This window comes from Rhagoletis zephyria, unplaced genomic scaffold (genome assembly GCF_001687245.7).
Source record: "Rhagoletis zephyria isolate East Lansing unplaced genomic scaffold, Rhagoletis_zephyria_1.1 Rzeph_scaffold_01532, whole genome shotgun sequence".
Classification (NCBI taxonomy): Eukaryota; Metazoa; Arthropoda; class Insecta; order Diptera; family Tephritidae; genus Rhagoletis; species Rhagoletis zephyria.
In genome coordinates, this window is record NW_016158616.1 from 4508 (window position 1) to 26709 (window position 22202).

The window sequence follows — 22202 nt, forward strand, 5'->3', positions numbered from 1 at the left end:
TTTTGAGATAGAATGTTTTCGAACTGGCTGCCGAGATAGGTCGATCTTCCACTCAGCCATCGATATGCAAGGTATAGCCTTCGAAAATTTTACTGAAATCTATCCAGTAGTTTTTGAGTTAAGTGCAAACAACGAAAATGGCTATAATTTTATATATAAATATAGGATATATACAAAAGGAATCTCTGTCACCAAAAAAAATATATTTGGAAGTTTGCTTGGGCCTTCTGACCTAAAAAATATTGCATATTTTACACAGAGCAAATAAACATTTTAAGTGAACTAATTATGCCTAATGTGGGAGCACTGCTATAATTTAAGCTACTTTACTCAAATCGTTTTCAAATTCTCGTACGCAGTTAAGTATTGTGTTCCGGGGAAGTATTTCGCTTACTTCTGCTCCATTCAAAATACGCATGAGTACTTATATACTTACCACTTTATACTTCTATTGACATCCTCTCCCTCTCTTACAAACTCACCACAGCAATTTCGAATTATTCCTCCCATAGCCGTTTACATGTGGCGCCCATTTGCGTGGGCGTGCTCATTTGGCTGTGTAACAAAATTGCATTAAAGGACCTTCACCTTGTCGCACATAGCTTTTGTTGCCGCGTTTAGTTTGTATGTACATATAAACTACTGCGTATAGAAAGAAGCACCTGCACAAAATTTTCTGCTTAATCGCCAAGTTTTTGGTTTTTTGTTGTGCGTTGGAATTTCTGCCTAACTATGTTGTAATCGCTGCAGGCAAACATGAATCGACAAAAACGNTGTGTTAGCATATGGCACAAATATGCCAAGGTATTTAGTTGTGTGCCCCTGTAGGGAGGTTGAGCCCTTTTTATTTTGTTTAATAGACACAACTTTTTACAAAAGCTGGTCAGACCAAAGAGAGACGGATGTTAAATGAGCGGGTTTTAGAGGGTGGTTTGTTGATAAACAAATAATCCCAACGGTATTACCCTTCTTTTGCCACCCAACCGACACAAGGGGCGCGGTTCGCATGACGTACTGAACTTTTTTTTTGCTTTTGGTGCCAAGTCGTGGATATTTCCTAAAAAAGTTATATGACAGTTTACATCGTTATTATTGTCGGTAATGTTTCCAATTTCTATATTACTTCTATTGCATATAATTATCGATTTATTTCTAGATACAGTTCATCGATATCTGACTTTATTCGTATTATTGTTATAGATATATCTTTTTGTATATTTATCGACATATTTTCTTTCAAATTATCGATTTTTTAATCGATATGGTTATAACTAATTTATCGAAATCATTACAGATATATTTATCAATTTGAGGGACCGAAAGTAACCATTGAGTTAACCATTAAATTAACCAAGACTTTTATATTTAGATGCCTGCTAAATCTATACTTTTGGTTTATATTTTTACGATAAAAAATAATCATTAAATATGGATTTTTATATTGTTAAATTTAATCGTTGATTTATGATTTTCAATTTTGTACTAAAAAATAATGATGTTTATATTTTTTATTTTCTCGATAATATTTGAACGTTAAAATGGGGGCTCTAGTCAATAAAAAAACTGAAGCTGAAAATAACGGTGGTATGTAAAAATTAAAATAACGATTAAATTTGACCGCAAAAAAAAAGATCAAAATTTTAAGCTTATACTTGATAGAAGTAATAAAAATTTTAAAATAACGCTTAAGTGAAATTTATCGATTATACTTGATAGAAAAAATTAAAAACCATAAAATATGTAAGGGTAAAATTTGATAGAAATAATAGATATCCCATTTTAAAGGCTACATTAGGATTTTTAATACAAAGGTCGTACCCGNGATCAAAATTTTAAGCTTATACTTGATAGAAGTAACAAAAATTTTAAAATAACGCTTAAGTGAAATTTATCGATTATACTTGATCGAAAAAATAAAAATCATAAAATATTTAAGGGTAAAATTTGATAGAAATAATAGAAATCCCATTTTAAAGGCTACATTAGGATTTTTAATACAAAGGTCGTACCCGTTGCGGTCCCTTATTAATGTTGTTTTCGATATATTTGCAGATATCGTCGATATATTCATCGACATAGCTATATAATTTATCGATATCTGCTAATATCGCCTCGTTTATCGCTATATTTCTTCTATGCCATCACTGTCCTTATCTATTAACATATATCGATAACATTTGTTATCGTCTTCCTTATTTTTTGTCTTGTCGCATTCTTATATTCTGGTTTTATATTCTACTTGTTATTAATATTCGTTATGATTTAAATAAATATCTTTATGTGCATTCGTTCTCTTCCGTTTATTCTTCTCCAAGTGTAAATTGTTTCCCACAGGGCTGCATCCACAGCATAGCTACTATCAGTTTATTCACCCANCATAACATTTGTTATCGTCTTCCTTATTTTTTGTCTTGTCGCATTCTTATATTCTGGTTTTATATTCTGCCTGTTATTAATATTCGTTATGATTTAAATAAATATCTTTATGTGCATTCGTTCTCTTCCGTTTATTCTTCTCCAAGTGTAAATTGTTTCCCACAGGGCTGCATCCACAGCATAGCTACTATCAGTTTATTCACCCACTTGCGTGTGCCTGTGCCTATGCAACAGCTTGCTTGCGTATGTGTGTGTGTGTGTTTCTAATCGCTCTTTCGCATTGTTGAGCGCTANTTCTCTTCCGTTTATTCTTCTCCAAGTGTAAATTGTTTCCCACAGGGCTGCATCCACAGCATAGCTACTATCAGTTTATTCACCCACTTGCGTGTGCCTGTGCCTATGCAACAGCTTGCTTGCGTATGTGTGTGTGTGTGTTTCTAATCGCTCTTTCGCATTGTTGAGCGCTAACAGCTATACTAAGTACATATGTATGCAATATGTATTTACGTTTATATATGTAACTTGATGCAATAACGTTTATATTAGGTAGAACTACTCTATATTAGTTGTAGTACTTGCAACATGCTGCAAGTGTGCCATAGCTTTAAATGTTTGTGCATAGTTTCGCTTTTATTAGGTTAAGCGCGTCGATTTTTTTTTCTTGTTTCTGCTCTTCTTTTGATTGTAGTTATGTATGTAAGTATGTAACTTTTTTTTCGTTTAGATTATTTCCTCTGCTTCCAGCTGTGGTCCACTTCTGCTTGGCTGCCTCAACAAATGTTGCAGCGAAATTTTCGCTACATAATACCTACGTACATACATACCTACTTATGCGTGTTTATTTGTTTGCATGCGCGCTTAAAGAAGCTTACGTTAATGATACTTTGGCTAGCATTAGGCGGCTATTAGAAGAAGAAGATACATATTACATACATATTTGTATGTAAGTAAATATGTATGTATCTGTTTTTATGTCGACATCTGCGTTCGTATTTTTGCCGCTTGGCATCATTTTTTCGTACTCGCTCCTGCGCCCGCTTTCGCAGTGACTTTTACTATATATTTTTGTTATAAGTATTTTCTACTTTGTCTACTTTGGTTGGCGTTGTAAGCTTATCCACTTAACCCTCTTAGCGCAAAGTGGGTTGCTGAGGCTTGCAAATGTGGTTGAAGCTTAAAAAAAAATATTCATATTTACACAAAGGAATGCCGTATTGAAGGCTTAGTTTGCTGGTTTTCAATGGAAAGCCACTTCCTTGCGTTGGCTGATGCGGGAAAATATTGAGAAAATTACTTCAAAACGTTGAATTGAACGTACATATAAAAGTGGTTGTAATAACAGAAACGAGTAACGAGCTTTAAATAGGTTTCAAATGAAACTATACCAAAAATGTGTATCAGTACTTTATTTAAGTTCTCGGAATAGAAACTTTAATGTAGCAATGATTTACAGATTCGTCGGAAAACAAACTCTACAATCAAATAGGTTCTATAATGTACAAGAACTAGATACATATTTCTTCCCAAAGATGTTTTACCACGGAGATTGGCCTGATTCTATATCTTCCCTCTTCTGAAGGACTGCCAACTCAGTTAAAAAAAAAAAAGCGAGTATCCTTGCGTAAGCTCAGACGAGCATCTGTTGCCAGTCTTCTTCTTCAGTGTTGACTTCTATGTTTTCGATTTCGTCGTCGCTGGGCACCAATTCTTTTGTTCAAGTCAGCAGATGAGGGCTAGATAAGCTGAAAATAATCGAGATATTTGATAGATGTAATCTTCAGTGCTTTTCTCAAATTGTATGCTTACGATGACTGAAGCTTATGACACCACATTCTGAATGGGAAGCTTCACCGATTTTTTTTTAGCAAATACACTCTGATTAAATGGTTCCCCTGCCGGAGTTGGGCTCTGAATAACCACAACCATCCGATCATTGACTCACAGGTCATTTATTTCGGCTGATGTTTTTTACGAGGAGACTCTTTAGCCAATTTCTGTGAAGTGCTTAGCTTGAGCAGGCGATTTACCCTTACTCTATCTTTCCCCATCGAGCACTGAATTCGGTCCAAGCACCTCACCAATTAATGTTTTCTATTAGAACCTTTAGAAATTGAACCAAATGCCCACCCGAAAAAGAAAAGGGGGCAACTTTTATTACACGCCAACTCCACATTTTTCGTTCTTTATATCAGCTATGCTCTTGAACCGGTGCAAATCTGCCTTCAGGCAATCGTTTCCAGTTAAAAATTTGGCGATAATAAAAATTTACATCGTAGTGCATCGAAATGCCCTTCTAACTTTGATCGCATTGTGCTCTATGTTTTGGAATTTGGAAATACTTCTTTAACTACTTTTGATCCGCTTGCAAGACCCGGGGCTGTTGAAAAATGGTTCGCTTGTTTCTTAGAAAGTTTATTTGTATCATACCCGATACTATGAAAGTTTCTTGGCATTAATACCACATTTTATATGTATTTGGCAAGGTTTGCTTGAAATTGTGGACAGCTGAATTTTGGGCCATTCATATTGAGAACAACCTCTGCAGAGCGTTTATTTGGTATATTTCCAAACGGGCATTGAAAGTTTGCCTTATAAGAACTTTTGCGTTGCCAATGCAAAAGAGCGTTTTAAAAGCAAAAATGGTCTGTAAAAGCAACTCTCTAATATTTTTCTTCTATATTGTAAGCTAGATCTCTAGCGATACAGCGATACTGCATTCAATTCCATGTTTTTGAGTGATGCACATACAAATATATAGACAGACAGAGAGTAAAAAATTCTAAAAATTGTTTATTTGGCTTCTGTAGCTCTTATAAAAACCCACTATCTTAATTTTTCTTTAATATCTATAAGGTACAGACATCGGCCTGTTACAATTTTATTATAAGTATAGATATAGATTTCATTTCATTATAAATTAAATTAAAATAAAAGCATGCATTGCCCCAATGATTATATTCCTCATCGCCACACAGTTCTAAGATACACTGGAGTGTGAACACGCTATTATGCCCGAAAAAGTGCCATAATTGCCACATAACAAATATTTAATCACTGCTTCACGTAAATGTTGTGGCGAATGCCGACAGCTGCTGTGGCTGCCGAGATTGAGCTACGAGCTACATACATGCATCTTGGTAATGTTTCGCATTTATTGCCGCTGTTGTTAGAGCAGATGTCGGCTGGTCTGTTGTTGTCATACCCAACAGCAGCAGCATCATCATCATCGCAATTTCCGTTGCTAATGTGTCTTCAAACATGCAGACTTTCGTTGTGGTCTAATAGCTAACTGTTAGTGCAACATATGCGTGTAAATGACTTTCTCGTGGCACGCAGGATGAACGCAGGCAGGCAATAAACCGGTCTGAAGAATTTTTGATGAGAAGATTTAAGGTAATTGGCTTTTGTAGCGACTGCGATTGCAGACAGATGGCAGTATTGGGCGGTATCTTGGCTGTGGGGAAAAAGTTTGCGCATACTTCTTGTATCTATGTACATACATATATATTGTAGTCAATGGACTCTGGCGGGATATAGTTGGCTAAATGTTTTATAATGTAAATAAAATACAGTTCAATCGCAATTCAGAGAAAATTAATTTCATATCAATTTCACCGACAATCCTTAATTAAAAGCTTCAATGTCTTAAATTTCAAATAAATGGCTACAAAAATAAATGAATATATATTTTTTAATTAAATATTCCGTTAAATATCGTACACATTGTATAATTACATATTTTTCAAGTATACCGTTATGTTGACCGCTATGCAACATCCATAGTAATGCCGCAGCTAACGGCATTTTATTATGGCCTCTCCAAAACCCGACAGTTGCAACAAAACCATTTGTGATGATTGAAATGTTTGAGGGAATGCTGCTGCTGACTGAGCCAATCGCGCAACCGCAAGACGTCATTGACTGGGGTTTGCAATGTGGTCGAAGCTCGATTTACTTTGGAGTTGCCGCAGCTAAAGCAACAACATGTTGCCATAATAACGGTGCAGCTGACGCATTTTATGCGTCTGCAATAAATTTGCGAGGCAGCAATGGGTAAACAAGTGTGTATGGTACGTATGTTTACTCGTATGTACTTGTAGTCGCATATCAACTTGTCAAACAGGTTTGACAATTAACGGTATCTTGCCGGATGCGCTGCAATTGATGTGTATGACAGCTGCAATAGCAACAACAAACCATCGCTTGATCGGCAATGATGAGAAACGAAATTTGTTGGGCGTACACAGTGCAGATGCTGGGTTTGGCATCTGTGGAAAAATATTTAGAAGAAATCAATAAATTGTTTGAGTGTATAAAAACAAATTATAATACTATTTTATTTATTTTATTTTATTTATTATCCATTAATTTATATAAATGTGAACGTGTTTTAACTTTTCATTTTTATAAAATTTTAGAAAAAAAAACTTTTTTGCAAATTTTTTTTTGTTATTTTTTTTATTATGTTTTCAAATTTTATGAGTTTTCAATATTTTATATATTTCTACTCTCTAGACTTTAAATAGTTTACACTCTATTATTTTTAATTTTTATTGTTCTCTAATTTTCATTACCTCTTATATTTAATTTTAAATGTAATTTTTTAAATTTTATGACTTTTTATTTTATTTTTTTAATGAAGACAATCCTAAATTTTTAACATTTTTTTTATTAATTTGTTCATATTTTGTTGCGGTCTTTAGTTTAGTAGGTATACAATTTTTTATAAATTTTCACATTTTTTATTATATTTATTTCTTTATTTTTATGTTTTGTTTAGATTTTTTTAATTGCTATTTAAAGAAGTTAAGTCGAAACGCCTAACACCAACTTTGAGTTTAAACAACAAACATAAAACTGCTAAAAAAAAAATACATTTTATGATTCTTAGTTCTTTACATTTTTAAGACAAATTAACAAAATCTTAAATACGTATTCCTTTCTCTGTCACATATACAAAAAGGTAAATGACTTCAGAGGGAGTTAGGTACGAAGCGAAATACGATTTTTGTTAGTCGAATCGGATAACGAAGCACGTCCTGGGTTAAATTAATTTATTTGAAAGTTTTCTGGAATGGCCATAATTTAAAGTGTTGGACTAAAGCCAATACATGCAATTCTTAATATTTTTTTTTTTTGAGAAATGGTTATGAACTAGAAAAAATACAGATTTTTATATTATTTTTATATTTCCTCAAGTCGCAAAATCCGAATTTGAAACCACTTTTGGAAAAATTCGCCATTTTTTCTTTCTCCAACCTCAAAAAGCCTACATTTTACATTTTTGAGGTTAGATGGAAAACAAAATAAATCAAATTTTGAAATCTGAATTCCGATTCACAATGCGTTTGAAATATAAGTTAACATATCATCAGGAGCATTCTAAAGAATAGGTAAACAAACAAGTTTATTCCAAACGTTCAGAATCAATAGAGAAATGCAGACATTAAAAAACGGGTATGATCTATTCGAGGGACAATGAAAAATTTGTAATTTCGGTACTTTTTTGCCTATTTAAACGTTTTAAGGCTAAAATTGTTCAAATGCTTGTTTTATTTTTTATTGAACTTGTATATGGGGCGTTCCATACCAAAATGGGCGGGGTTCATACTTCATGTGTTTGATTTGTTTCAAATTTTTACGTTTGATGGACAAACATAAACAGATAATAAATAAATATGAAATTTGAGCTTGATTAATACATTTTTAAAAACTTTACAGCACAAAAACAAAAACAAATCGATTTAATAGTTTTCCAAATATCTCGAGAACGAAGCGAGGAAAAAATTTTAAAAAATCTCACATACACAAATCAAAATTCTCTATAAAAAGAAATATTTATTAAATTTTTTTTCTTGCAAAATTTTCACATTAAAATTTTTTGATAAAAAAAAGTTGTTTTTGAAAATATGCCATCTCAAAAAAAAAAATGAAAAAAATCACATGGGGAGCTCTGAGTATTGCGCAATATTTAAGTATAGTATTACAGGTGCACTCTACAATAATTTGAGTTATGCATTTTTTTTACACCGAAGTTTAGTAAAATGAGAACATTACAGATTTACATATTCTTTAAATTTTTTTAAGTATGCAGTTTTGTAGCCCATTAAATTTTACTTTAAAAAAGTGCAAGTTTTAAGCGATTGAAAAAATGGCATTATTTTTTTTTTAATTTTCTTTGAAAACGGTTTTGCGCATTTTCTTCCATAAGAGAAAAGTTCAAAACAGCCGTCAGCATAAAAAATAGTAAAAATCAACGCAATTTTGCAGTAGCTTAAAATTTAACGGGCTACAAAACTGCACAAAAATTCTAAAAAAAAAATTAAAACAATTTTAAATTTGTAATTTACTTATTTTACTCAACTTCGGTGTAAAAAAAATCATATTCACGTTATTATAGAGTGCACCCCGTGATACTATGCTTAAATATTATGCAATACTCAGAGCTACTACTGTGATTTTTTTCAATTTTTTTTTGAGATGGCATGTTTTCAAAAACAATTTTTATAAAAAAATTTGTGTGTGAAAAATTTTTTAAGAAAAAAAATTTACAAAATATTTCTTTTCATAGAGAATTTTGATACGTGTATGTGTGATTTTTTTTTAATTTTTTCTCAAGATATTTGGAAAATATGAAGATATTTGGAAAACTATTAAATCTATTTGTTTTTGTTTTTGTGCTTCAAGTTTTTAAAAATGTATTAATCAAGCTCAAATTTCATATTTGTTTATTATTTATGTTTATCCATCAACCCTTAAAATTTGAAACAAATCAAACACATCAAGTGTGAACCCCGTCCATTTTGGTATGGAACGCCCCATATGCAAGAAGAATGCTCTAGCGTTGTTTTCTGGCGAGAGAAGGGACTGACACTAAAAAACCAATTCATACAATTTTCGTATATGTAGATACATATGTATGTATTTCAAAATCATTCATCGATATGTGCGCCTTTACCAATTCTTTTTCCATTTCATATATTCCCGTTCATGCCATAGTTTATAACTTTTTCATTTGCAATTTTCACTATCGATTCCAATTCGATTGCTCACATTCAAAATTAATCAGGTCATCCGCTGTGCTTTTCACAATATTCCTCTTCAAATTGCGAGCAGGTGATGTACATTTCGCTTTCGCAAATTTTCATTTAATTTCCTAACATCGTTTTGTTTGGAGACTCGCTTTAGCTTTTACTACTACTGTGTGTAATTGAAGCATGTAGTTGATTGCAATCATAAACGCTAACATATTTATGTATGTGCAATCATACATACTTATCTATATTGTGTGTATGTTATACGCTACATATTGACTTTAGCAGCAAGCTTTGATTAGAAATTTCACGGCCGACACGTTTTATGGCTATTTGCCGACTGCTGGCACTCTGATAATTTCACTTAATTTCCAACTCTTCGATTTCCAATCGAAAAGTGGTATCGCTATTTGTGCATACGAGTTTCCACATATGTTTGTATATATGTATGTATTCATGATCAGGTGTGTTTGTTTATCTTTCGATTTCGATAAACTCATGGCAGGCAACATACATACATATGGTGAGCTCGAAGTTTTTTTTGCAGCTTGCTAAACCCAGTAGTATATCGTTGTACTTATAATAAAAAAAAACATAAATAAAATGCTGCTACATTTCAACAACACCAATATTCAAAACTACCTCGAAAATGAAATTTCTCTGAAGACCTCCAGTTGCTCTATTCATGAGTTTACGGCATAACCCAATGCTTCTTCTCAATAAGTTCCTATGCCTCCTTTTGTTTATGTTCAGAGCTAGGTTTTTGGTGCCCGGCCACCCAATGTCCTTCAGTCAATGCCAAGAACTGTATCAACAAATATAAAATCGGTCCCACGAGCGCTGTTCTGCAGAGGACAAGTCATACATATAAACATTACTGCTCAGGCGATATATTTTTTCTATTCGGCATATAAGTTTGACAAGACAAAAAAAAATCTCGACAAGCCGAAGGACTTAATTCCAAAGAACTACGTTCGTAGAGCCCAAGGAGAAAAGGAAGAAGCGTAGGCATCTTCTTCTTCTTATTTGGCGCTACAACCGTTTGTCGGTTTGGACCGAAACCAAAAAACTTCACCAATTTCCACACTTAATTTCGGATTTGGGCCAGTAATTCATCCCAAGTGCAGACACATCTTTCCGCACTTGGTTCTTCTTTTTGTTCATGGCCAACTTTTTTACTAACGGTAACTTTTTAGAAAAACAAAACTTTTTCGATAAAAATAGTTTTTTTAAAAATCGATGGTTTATCGATAAAGACGATCGAACTTAATCGATAGCGATAACGATACCTTTTTTCAAAAGAGAAAGTTTTATCGATGATGATGATATCAACAATGTCCGTAACTATAATAATAAATTGATCGAAAATGAAAGCAAAAGTTATCGATAATTCCGATAACAGCAGCAATACAGACAACATTAATTTAAATGAAACGCGAAATGCGAAAATAAGACATTGCAAATCTTCCAATAGAGAATCACGTTTTGAAAAAAGAGGTAAGAGGAGGGGTACAAAGGGCCGTTCCCACCCTAAATCTGAAAAGCCCACCGTGCGGAGGCTTATTGTTTGTAAGTAATTCGTTTTTAATGATCGCTCTTTGGACGCGCTTCAAAAAAACAACAAACCTGATCAGTCCAACTCCGGTTACGCCATTCATAGTATTTTTGCGTTCATTTCTCTTCTGCGTTCTTCCCGCATTGTGAGAGATATAGGTTTAGTTAAAAAAATGCAATGACACAGTGTGACAGTAAATTTTACATACACAAAAATTTTATATTTATATTTTAGTTTTTCTCTCTGACGTCAGGATTTTTTTTTAATATCCTTGAAATTTAGCAATAATTATTTTCGAAAAAATTATATGTTAAGGACTAATATGCACTCGACCACATCCTCGAATTTAGTCCTTCTAACTTTATTCGCTTAAAAAAAATAAAACTAATTAAAACAACATTTTCAATACCTATTTGTCCATGTGAGCCGAAAAAATTTATTTTTTTTAATTCTACAGAGTTTTCTCTTTCATTTGGTACCCATACTCTTTTTATATATTGGAATGATTTTTTTAAATAATTTTTGGAATTAATCATATCTTTGAAACCATAAAGTCCCTAAAAAATTCCTGACATTTGACCCACAGTTTCGTGAGTATATTGATTGCTTTCTGTGCTTCCAAATTTTTTTGTTTTTGTCGCACGGTGTAAATTATCTTAGCCATAAGATGTTAACCCCGACAATGTTAAAAATCTAATTCTTCAATCGCTCCGGAGAAATTGGTTGCCACAGGCATATCTGCATATACATCGAGTTCCTTTATTCCAACTGTGGTCTGCCAGTATTGCACACCCATTTAAATTTTTAAAACAGCGACAAAAAATTGTCTACCATCCCAGCAGTGTTCCAACTCGCCTCTCAAAGAAAGTAGTTTTAAACTACTTTTTGCATCACCAAAGTTGTTTTCGCTTTTTTCCGTTCGCAAATGGAATTTTTTTCTTGGGCAGTTCGACGCTATACGCTCTTTGACTTTTGGATCACAACAAAACGAGATTCCTTAAACAAAAGTGCCCGCATGTAGCGGAGAAATGTCTACCCCAACAACAGCTATGAAACTAAACACTCAAGCTGTGAGACACAATTCCGTCAATTTCTTTCAAATCAGTTTCTAAATTTTCCACAACATCCTCAGCGTTCGCTAAGCCACAGCTTCGAGGCTACTGCTTCATTAACTTGCACCGCTGCTGCCGCTTCTTCTTCTTTTTCTACTGCTGCAACTAGTGTAATTTTCTCCCATGCCACGATGAAATGTTAGTCAGGCATACAAGTCTGGCGCAAATATAAAAATAAAATTAAATAAAAAGCAACAACAAATATGCGCTTCAACTGCAGATGCGCCACTTTACAACGAACCCCATTCGCCAGTTTTGGATGCTCCGTTGGCCAATTTCATTTGAAAAAAAAACCGGTGCTAGCATAGCAGGTTATTGCATGGTCGACGTGCTGGAAATTGTTGCCGTTAAAAGTTGCCACATTAGCTGCCTGCCGCCTGATGCTTGCCACATTTGGTTGTTGTTGTTGCTAAATGCTTGCTTTCTGCTTTTTTTTTCTAACTACTCTTTTCCTGATATCACTTTTTCACACTTGCTGCTGCTAAAGTTGCTGTTGTGGCAGCTAAGCGGTGTTGCTTAGGCGCTCCGAAACCATTAACAGAAATGATATGCGAAACATCAACAAATACTTTTCGATATAAAAAAGGCAACATCGACTAACCTGCCACTAAGCTATCGCAAGCCAAACATTTGTAGCTCCGCTGTCACGCTTTCTTTTCTTTTAATCGACTTCTTCTCAGCAACTTGCGGTCCATACACTCTTTGCTGGCTAAGTAACTTGCAACAGCTTTTCCGGCAGATATTGCAGTGCAACTTGCAACTTTTCTAAGCTTTTATTTTTTTAATCTTCTTCTTTACCCTTCTTTCCGTTTTCTTGTTTTTAATTTGTGTTGTTATTTTCCTTCATTAGTCACTTACTGCTCTTTAAGTGCTTGTCTTTTAAGTGAAAATTAAGGCAGTCAAGAACTTGCAACTTACCTCTTGCAGCTCATGCACACTCTAACGATTGCTTGAGGCAACTGTTGGGAAGATAATTGTTTTTGCTTTAATTATTGTTGCAAAATACTTGCTTTCAAACTATTAACTACTACCACTGATTAATCTCAGCTGGCGCTTTCGTCTCGCCGCCTTGTTTCACTTAATTGAAGGTAATTCCCATTTGATTGGCAGTAGAGAAATTTGCTGATGACTTAGCTAAAGTGGAGTTTAGAAGACAGATTGACATTAATTTAATTCAATTGAGAGTGGAAATACTATGTGAATTTCGGCGTATAACAAAGAATATGGTAAAGGAGAATACTGTGNAGATATGTGAATTTCGGCGTATAACAAAGAATATGGTAAAGGAGAATACTGTGGTTTAAATAAAGGCGCAGGTGGTTGAGGAATATCATTTTCAAAATTACCAAAGAAAAAATGAGTAACACAATGTTATTTCATACTTCGTTTGAGAAGTGCATGCTGTGGACTATTATGTTGCATACATTTAGGCACTCAATATATAAAGGGCCGTATTATCGTTGGGTGCCTCTTTGGTTGGTCGGTTTGTTTCAGTGCTTCCTAGTCGCTGTCTAGGACAAAATTAACGCGTTTTCGCCATTTTGAAGCACTTCTCGCGAGGATATTTTGTTTATTCATATCCTACGTTCCTAGGTCGAACCAATTGATTCTCTAGTGAATCTACCGATTTCACTAATAGTAGCTCCTGACAGGTCAGTTAGTTGTGTTAGCTGTTACCAGTTGTTTGTTTTATGTCTAATATTCGTAAGGCAAATGCTGGACATTTTTTTGCTTTCTTCTAATTGAAAGTAGTGGTCCTCTTTTTCCGCATGTTTGTTTATGGGCCTTGATCTGCTAAGCAAGTTTTCTGGAAATTTGTATCTCTGACCACTTGCATCAAGACAGTTCAAAGATATGCGGAGACAACCCAGTGCCACCGCTTCGAATTCATCCAAACCGGCTCCCAACTTCGCCAGCTCATCAGCTTTCTCATTACCTTCTATGTTCCTATGTCCGGAAACCCAGACAAGAGAGACGATGGTTGATTGAGTCACTGAGCACAGTATCACTTTGCAATATGGAGACTTGTGGAGATAGCAAAGAACAAATTTGGTCCTGCTTATCTTGTGCGATAAAATCTGTATTGCTATCAAACGAAATATATTCTGGAAAGCTTTATTTTGAAAAAAAAAACTTTGAAGAGGATTGCCATCTTTTTAGCGAGGTGAACTGAGTTATATTTTGAAGTTAAGTGAAATAATGCAACACTGGTATCAAAATAAGCTGTTTAACACAATTCTTTTTTACAAGCAAAGCTTAAAAGGGTTCCACCTTTTTTAAATTTAAATACATTTTTTGTTGCATTTGTGTTAAATAGAGCAATGAAATAAAAGACGCCAGAGAAAATTTGTTTGAGACTAAATTTTCAAAGGAGTTGCCACCTGGGAAAAAATTCAAAAAACCTAGTTACGCAAATTTTGTGTATTCTGATTCAACCTAGCACCTGACTCAACCTTAGGTAAATTTTTTTTTAATTTTTATTAATTTCTTTTTTTAGCAGTGTGCGCAAAACTATTTTGTCGTTGAGTTTGGACAACTNATTAGGTAAAATTTTTTTTAATTTTTATTAATTTCTTTTTTTTAGCAGTGTGCGCAAAACTATTTTGTCGTTGAGTTTGGACAACTTACATAGGTCTTTATTTACAGGATTTAGACTAGCTCTGGCATAAGAAGTTCTAATAGAGCTAACCATTTTTGAGGCTGAGGAACTTCTATCAATGTACTAGTTGGTATCTTGTAAACTCCTCTCGGAGTGAAGGATACTACATATAAGTATAGTCTGGTCATCTAAAAATGTCTATCGCGTAATTGTTTTTATCAATTATTCAAAAATGATGTCATCAGTTCTGGAAATTTCCTCTAAGTACATATAATTTTGTTCGAAGGCAAGCTTTAATTAAAAATTGACAGAAAATTGCGATAAATGCGCTGCGTGGCGTCTCACTTTCGACACCCACATTTTAACCACCGAACCGCTTTTCAATACATAGTTGCTACCATTCTTATCTAAAATGGTTAAACAGAGAAAAGCTATTAGTAAATGTTTTGAGCTTTGAAGCGAAAGTAGAAACAAATAACCCAAACGCAAAAGGTGACACAATTGAAAAATAGCAAAACAACATAGCAAAAAATAAGTATAATAAAACAAAGTTAGTCAGCATAGCAAAGTTATCAAATTAAAGCGTAGAATCCACTTCATAACCAAACGCACAGATACAAAATTATCATACCACGTATACCATATGTACAAACACAATGACACGCTAATAAGCGTATGTGTAGAAAAATAATTTTTCGCTTATCAGTTGGTAAACGTGAACGTTTTTTTGTAGCAATTGAAGTACATAGACATCGCGCTAACAAAGCGGGCGAGTCTGAGTGGGTAATGGTTAGCACGAAAAGCACACAGCACAAAGTAAAAATGCGAGAACTTAACTGAGTGCAGCTCATATGAAGCTGGGCAATTATAAAGCGCTTCTGTAAAAACGTTCCACTTTGATAAAACGCTATACTTTTTGTTTATCTAACTAATACTAATTCACTTACATACATATACGCTTTATATGCACGTAGGACATACATACATATGTACTCTTTATCAGCTACATTGTAGAGCCAACAGACAGTTTACGGTTTGTTGGTGGGTTTTGCTAAAATATGAAAGAGTTTGAATGTTAGTTGCTTACTATTTGACAGCGGCGTCGGAAGTTTGAAGTATAATATTTATTTCTTAATTAATAAAAGGTGGTTTAGTGGCGTAAAATAAAAAAAAATATGATCACAAATTTATGTACACGTGTAGCTAATTGAGTGTTTTCACAAATTTGCACTTTATACGGTAGTAGATGGCCGGATGACTGCGTGGCGTGAATGAATGTGATATGGCAATGCAAACGTCACAAATGTAAAAAAGATATAAAAAATAAAATCAAAATATGTGCATTTGATAACTCAACAATTAAGTGGAAATGTTTTGAATAGTGAAAAGCAAATTTCATGTGGGATTAGAGAAATTGTATATCAAAACTTGGATCTAAACTAATGGAAAAAATGGGATTTCATAAAGGTAAACATTTTCCGAATAATATAAGCTTAAATTGAATTGCGTTAAATTATGTTAATTGAAAACAAAACAAAAAATGTATATACAAAAAATAAAAATTATCAAATAAAATACATTAAAAATTAGAATGAAAAAAATAGAACAAATTTAATAAATATAAAAAATTAAAAAAGAAGTCCAAAAATAAAACAAAACCGACTCCAATTCTCATATAAAAATTCAAGAGTAACGCTAATTTCTTCATGAACACCAAAATAGTATGGGACCGCCTCTGAGGTACAACCGTTCTATTAAAAATTATAGAAATCGGTTAAAGTGGTCCAAAGTTATGCTGTAACATACATAAAAAAAAAAATATTCCGACGAATTGATAACCTGCTCCTTCCTTGCAAAAAACGAAATTAAAATAATAATAAAAAAATTTCGATGAAGAATTAAATTAAATTTAACCGAGATGAGTAAATGAAAAAATATTTTTCCCATAAATTTGGAAATCTCAATCAATTAAAAAAAAATTTAATTTAAAAAATAAATGAAATTAAAAATATATTAGGGACCGAAAATAATCGTTATTATGAAGGATTTTTATTTTCAAATTATTGCAGAAACGTTTTTTTTTAATATCTTTTTACGAACACGGTTAAAAATAATCGTTATTTTATGATTTTTATTTTTTCAATAAAAAATAATCTGACAATTTTTAATCGTTGTTTTATTTTTTCGATCATAGATACTATAACCGTTATTTTCGAATTTCAGTTTTAGATCATTAACGATTTAAATCGGTTGTAAAAGCGTAGTGTCTATTAAAATGGTTAAAAAATATCGAAAAAATAACAAAAATCCAAAACAACGAATATTTCTGATCTTAAAAAATTTAAATCACGAAGTAACGATTCAAGACGATTGAAAAAATGAATATCATAAAACAACGATTAAAGATGATCGCAAAAATTAAATCACAAAATAACTATTAAAATAAACGGATGGGCCCCTGAAATATTTTTTTTAAAGAAAAATAAAAATTGTAATTAAACCAATTTATAAAACTAATTAGATGGAAAATTTAATAAAACTCAATTGAGGATAGTTGATAAAAAATTTATTTCCGTTGAATTATAGTATTTCAATTTAGTTAAAAAAAAGTTTCAATTAAAATAAATGAAATTAAAAGAAGTATTTCTTTTAAGAAAATTAAAGTCATTATACAAAATTCGATTACAAGTCTTCGATAAAAAGCAGTATTTAATTAAATAAATCAAAATATTTTTTACAAATATTTTTTTACAAATAATGAAAAAAAGCTAAAAAGCAAAAAATCAAAATAAAATATAAAAAGCAAAAAATACGAAAAATTACATGAAAAAAGAAAAATATATTGAATGCATAAAATAAATTGCTTTAAATAATAATAATAATAATAATAATAATAATAATAATAATAATAATAACAATAAAATAATAAAAATAAAAAGAGGTTTATGTATTAATAATACTGAGAAAAAATAAAAGTAAAATATATAGTAGAACTTCGTTAATCTGGATATGGTCTAATCCGGCTCCATTTGTAATCCGGACAGTGTTAAAAATAAAAAAATTCTATTATACTTTGAAACACAGACCTGATCGGTCTCGCCAATCCAGATCGCGCAAAAGTGTATTCGGCAAACAGAATATTCGACTAGCGGAAGTTACAAAAATTTTAATTACAAAAAATTCATTTACATCAAATTTAATCAAAAATATGTATATTGAAAAAAGAAACTACTAAACGGGCTAAAAATAAATCCCATGTAAATTAAACTTACACAAAATTTAAGATTTTAGAAATATACATGAAATAAGAATGTAAATAAATAAAAAAGTATAATAAATGCCCAAAATAAAGTATTTGCATTAAACACAAAAAAATAATAAATCGACACGGAAATAAAACATAATAAAATAAAAAAAAATGTAAATAGCGTTGAATAATATAAAAAAAAAACTAATGAAACCAGTAAAAAAATTATAAATGCATATAATAAATTGCATTAAAAAAGAATAAAACAAATTTAAAAATAAAAAAAGTTATTAAATTTAAAAATAACTTTTTATTTTACCATTTTTAAATACTAACGATTTTTTATGGTTCGCCCAATTGCTTTTTTGGTTTTGATGGTACATAGTTATCTACTATTAAAAAATGGTTAAGTGAACAAATTGGGTGTTATTATTGGAAGTCTCCTGAATAGAAAAAGAGTTTTCGGATCGAAAAATATTGACTTTCTAGAATTATATATCTAGCATTTCTACGAATGCAATTGTTTTTTTTTCCATATATAATAGTTGAACTTTTTTTTTATTTCAAAATAAAAGAAAACAGAGGTATATTTTTCGGTGGAGAACAATCCTAGGGGGTGGTAGCATTAAAATTACGACTTTCCTTTTTTTAACCGCTCTAATGCACACACATATCGTAGATGTTTTTGCGAAACCGCCCATCGACCATTTGCAAAACCGTAAAAATCCCCGTTAACCATTCACAAAATCCGCTAAGAATAAATTTCTTATAGATACAAAATAAATGTTATTTTGGTCTTTCCCCGCTTCCCATATTAATAACAATGGAATATGTAAAATTAAAGAGAAGAAAGGTGTGAAGAATAGCTTCGGTAAATCGATAAATTATCGATAAAAATATAAATAATTATGTACATCGGCAACTAAAAACAAAAACTGAGAAGGGAAAGAGTTCATTACTTTTCTTCGCATGCAATTGTTCAACTCATTAACCGAGCATTTTATTTCAATGGACATCTTTTAAAAAGAAATGCTTTGTTTAAGCCATATTAGTAACAAAGGAAAGGAAGTTAATATTTTTTTAAACTTTCGTGAAACAACGGTGTTGTCGAGGCATGTTATTTAAAAATTGACTTTGCTTATTTGAACAGTTGCATAAATTGGCAAGCTTTATATAATTAAGTTTATCTACCTGTTGCTTTCATATTAAAAAGTAGCGATAACAAAGGAACCTATAAATATTTATTTATTCAAGAACAAAAGAAGAACCATACGTAAAATTTTCATTTAAATCGAAAAAACCCACACATTTAAGTGTGGTTGTATAAATAAATATAAAAAATATATATAAAATACGTCTCTAGCAACCCAATGTATTCTACTTCCAGCTTGTCTAAAAAAGTATAAAATGAAAGCCAAACATTGTTCGACTGTGCATGAATTTAAGTCTTTTAATCTTAGTCTAGCCCTAGCCAACGCTGTCCATTCACAAAAAAATATGCTCCCACGTATCTTCTTTTTCAAGACAAAGACGCCGCTGCATTTGTTGAAATTTATAGACAACATAGCGCAGAGTTGAACCCGTGCACAAGAAATCCAAAAAACCCTGAATTGTTTTCACTAAAGCTGTATGGGAAAACTCAGAAATATCTGTTCAGAATATGTATTAGTGTCGCAATATGAATCCCACAATCCTGATTTCATTCTTAGCGTACAGAGTTGTGGGCTGTTGGGAAATGACGAAAGCTAGCCCACACTAAATTACGTCGTATTTGGACATACTTTTAGGGATTCCGAATAAAGGGATGGTCTAGAGGCGGAAGAGGAAGGTATTTCCTCGAATCCTGGTGGCTCAAATGTGGAGTGAGGAACGCTCTCAATTTAGTATACCGCAACCGAAGTGTCCTCCAAGCAGAAATTTTTGACATAGAAAGGGCGGCTAGCATGGGTTCTCGAACGTTGCAATACTGAAGACAGCTTAGTAGTAAGATGGTCGTAGCTGGTTCCAAAAAGCCAATTTACAGTGAAGTGATCTCCTTACAGCAACCGATTTGTAACGAATATACCTAAGCCGTAATAAATTAACTATGCACCAAATTAAAAAATTGTAAAGTCTGAAGATTTGTATGGCCAGATTAAGCAAAAAACGGGCTGATGAAATTTTGAAGCTAATTTTGAAATACGTAGTGGGAGTTCTTACAAGTATGACAGGAAAGGCTGAACAACACCACCTGGAACAGTAATGGTTTAACCCATCCTACCATGAAACCCCAGAATGACTCCAGCGGAAAGGAGGCACTCGCAAAGAAATCTGTTGAGGCACGAAGGTCCCTTTCTCAAAACAAATCAACCATTTCAACCCTTAAACACGCCCATCTGATTAACCTAAATGTGTATTCATAGTAATCAATCAAATTAAAAAAAAACCTGTAAAAACACACCTCACTCAATACAACTAGCTTTTCCTTCAGCTCCTATCCATAAGCGAGGCGAAAATACTGCTAGTTAAGCAATTTCTTGTTTTTTTGTTTGTTCTTTCCTTGAACGTATCGATAGCATTCCAATTCAGATTAATCAACTAAGCGTAAGCCCCTGGGCGACAGCGCACACCTAGTTAACGAAAATTTATTTATATATGTACCTAACTAAATATATACGAGTTTGTACATATGTATACAAGTCTCGACGCATTAATTACACATTTTTGTTTGTATTGATGTATTCGAACTTAATTTAGACCAGTGTCACTGCGTTAACACTTTGCTGTGGGCCAAATGAGGTTAGGCGAGGCGAGGCAAGGTAAGCCTAGCCGCATAAAGCTGATGTGTATCACGCAGAGCCATGATTTACGAGGAAGGAAGCGCGATTTGTTGTTGCCACATCCGATGCTATGTATCTTCCTTATTTTCGCTTAGATCATGGTACTCGTAGCCCAGTGTCTATATGTACTCGTATTTTATAGTAAATATAGCCAACAGCATCGACGCAGCTTGTCGTATACACAGATACTAACGCGCCGAGGCATGCATAATTAATGATGTATGCATAATTAATCAATTCATCAGCACCAAAAGCGTCAACAGAAAATACATACATACATGCATACCAACATATATAAAATATATTTAAGTACTGTATTATATGCGCATACCTACAAATCTATATTGGGGCATATGATATGTCTATGGGAATTTAAGGTGATATATGGTATTGATGCCCCAATCATTTGACAACACTAACCCAATAGTGACGAACTTTCGACGACAGTTATGTAACTTGCCCAGAAATTTGTGAAAAAGTTGCTCCATTCAGCTGCGATAATTTTGGTGTCAGAGATGCCCCGAAAATAATTCAGCAAGATCGGCATGAAAGCTGCGGAGAAAGGCCTAATACACTCTCGACCACTTTATAAGCTTAAAAATAAAATTAAATAAAAGGACCTTTTCGGTACCTATTTTCTATTATATTTCTAGTTTTTAATTCTAATTTCTCTTTCATTTGGTACCCATATTGTTCTCCTACATTACATTGAAATTTTTAAATAATTTTTGGAATCAATCATATCTTTAAAAACACAAAGTCCTTAAAAAAAAAATTCCTGACGTCAAAGGCAAAAACTAGAGACGCAGTTTTGCTATATTTGGCCTATGGCTTCGTGAGTACAGGGTGACAATCAATAACCGGCACAAAGTTTAGCATGCGCTGCCACAAAGGTATTTTAGAGTAGGCAAATTATTTTTGTTTTTTCGCTGTATAACGATTATTTGTTATGTGTGTCAGAATGTCAAAGAAATGTATTGCAAAAAATGACAGTGTCTGCCAACGGTTCAACGAGCTCGGCCATGAAGGAAGAAAGCGGAGGCAATAGCAACAAAAGCGAATTCAACGAAATTCCGGGTATCCATGAGAAAAATCGCTCGTGAGACCGGGATCAACCGTGAATCGATGCGGCAAATAAGTAAAAAGGACCTAAGCCTCAGCGCGTGAGACTCCAAATATGTCGAGCGCCTAAGCGTCTGGCCGCAAGTCAACGATAGGAGCACATTATCTTTACCAACTATAAGCCGTTCACCGTGAAGCAGGCGCACAACCATCAAAACGAAGACAGCTGGTCCACAGAGACTCCTAGTACCTCAGCCATTGTCGAACGCTGTCAGAATCCGCAGTAGGTTATGGTCTGGGGCGGAATTTCTGCCAGCGGCAAGACTCCCCTGGTTTTTGTGGATCAAGGAGTGAAGATCAAACAAGAGGTGTACCGCCGCGACATTCTCGCATCCGAG

At 33.1% G+C, this 22202-nt stretch overlaps 1 protein-coding gene across 3 annotated transcripts in view; it reads left to right on the forward strand.

Moving 5' to 3' along the window:
• Pgant9 (polypeptide N-acetylgalactosaminyltransferase 9) overlaps positions 1-22202 on the forward strand; it is a 112022-nt gene that overhangs the window by 1147 nt on the left and 88673 nt on the right. The window contains exon 1 of one of the 3 annotated variants that reach the window (XM_017617970.1): positions 15774-16143. The exons of the other annotated variants lie outside the window; for them this stretch is intronic. The gene's annotated coding sequence lies outside the window, so the exon portion shown is untranslated. Of the gene's footprint in view, positions 1-15773; positions 16144-22202 lie in introns of those variants that run through there. 3 annotated transcript variants of the gene reach the window in all.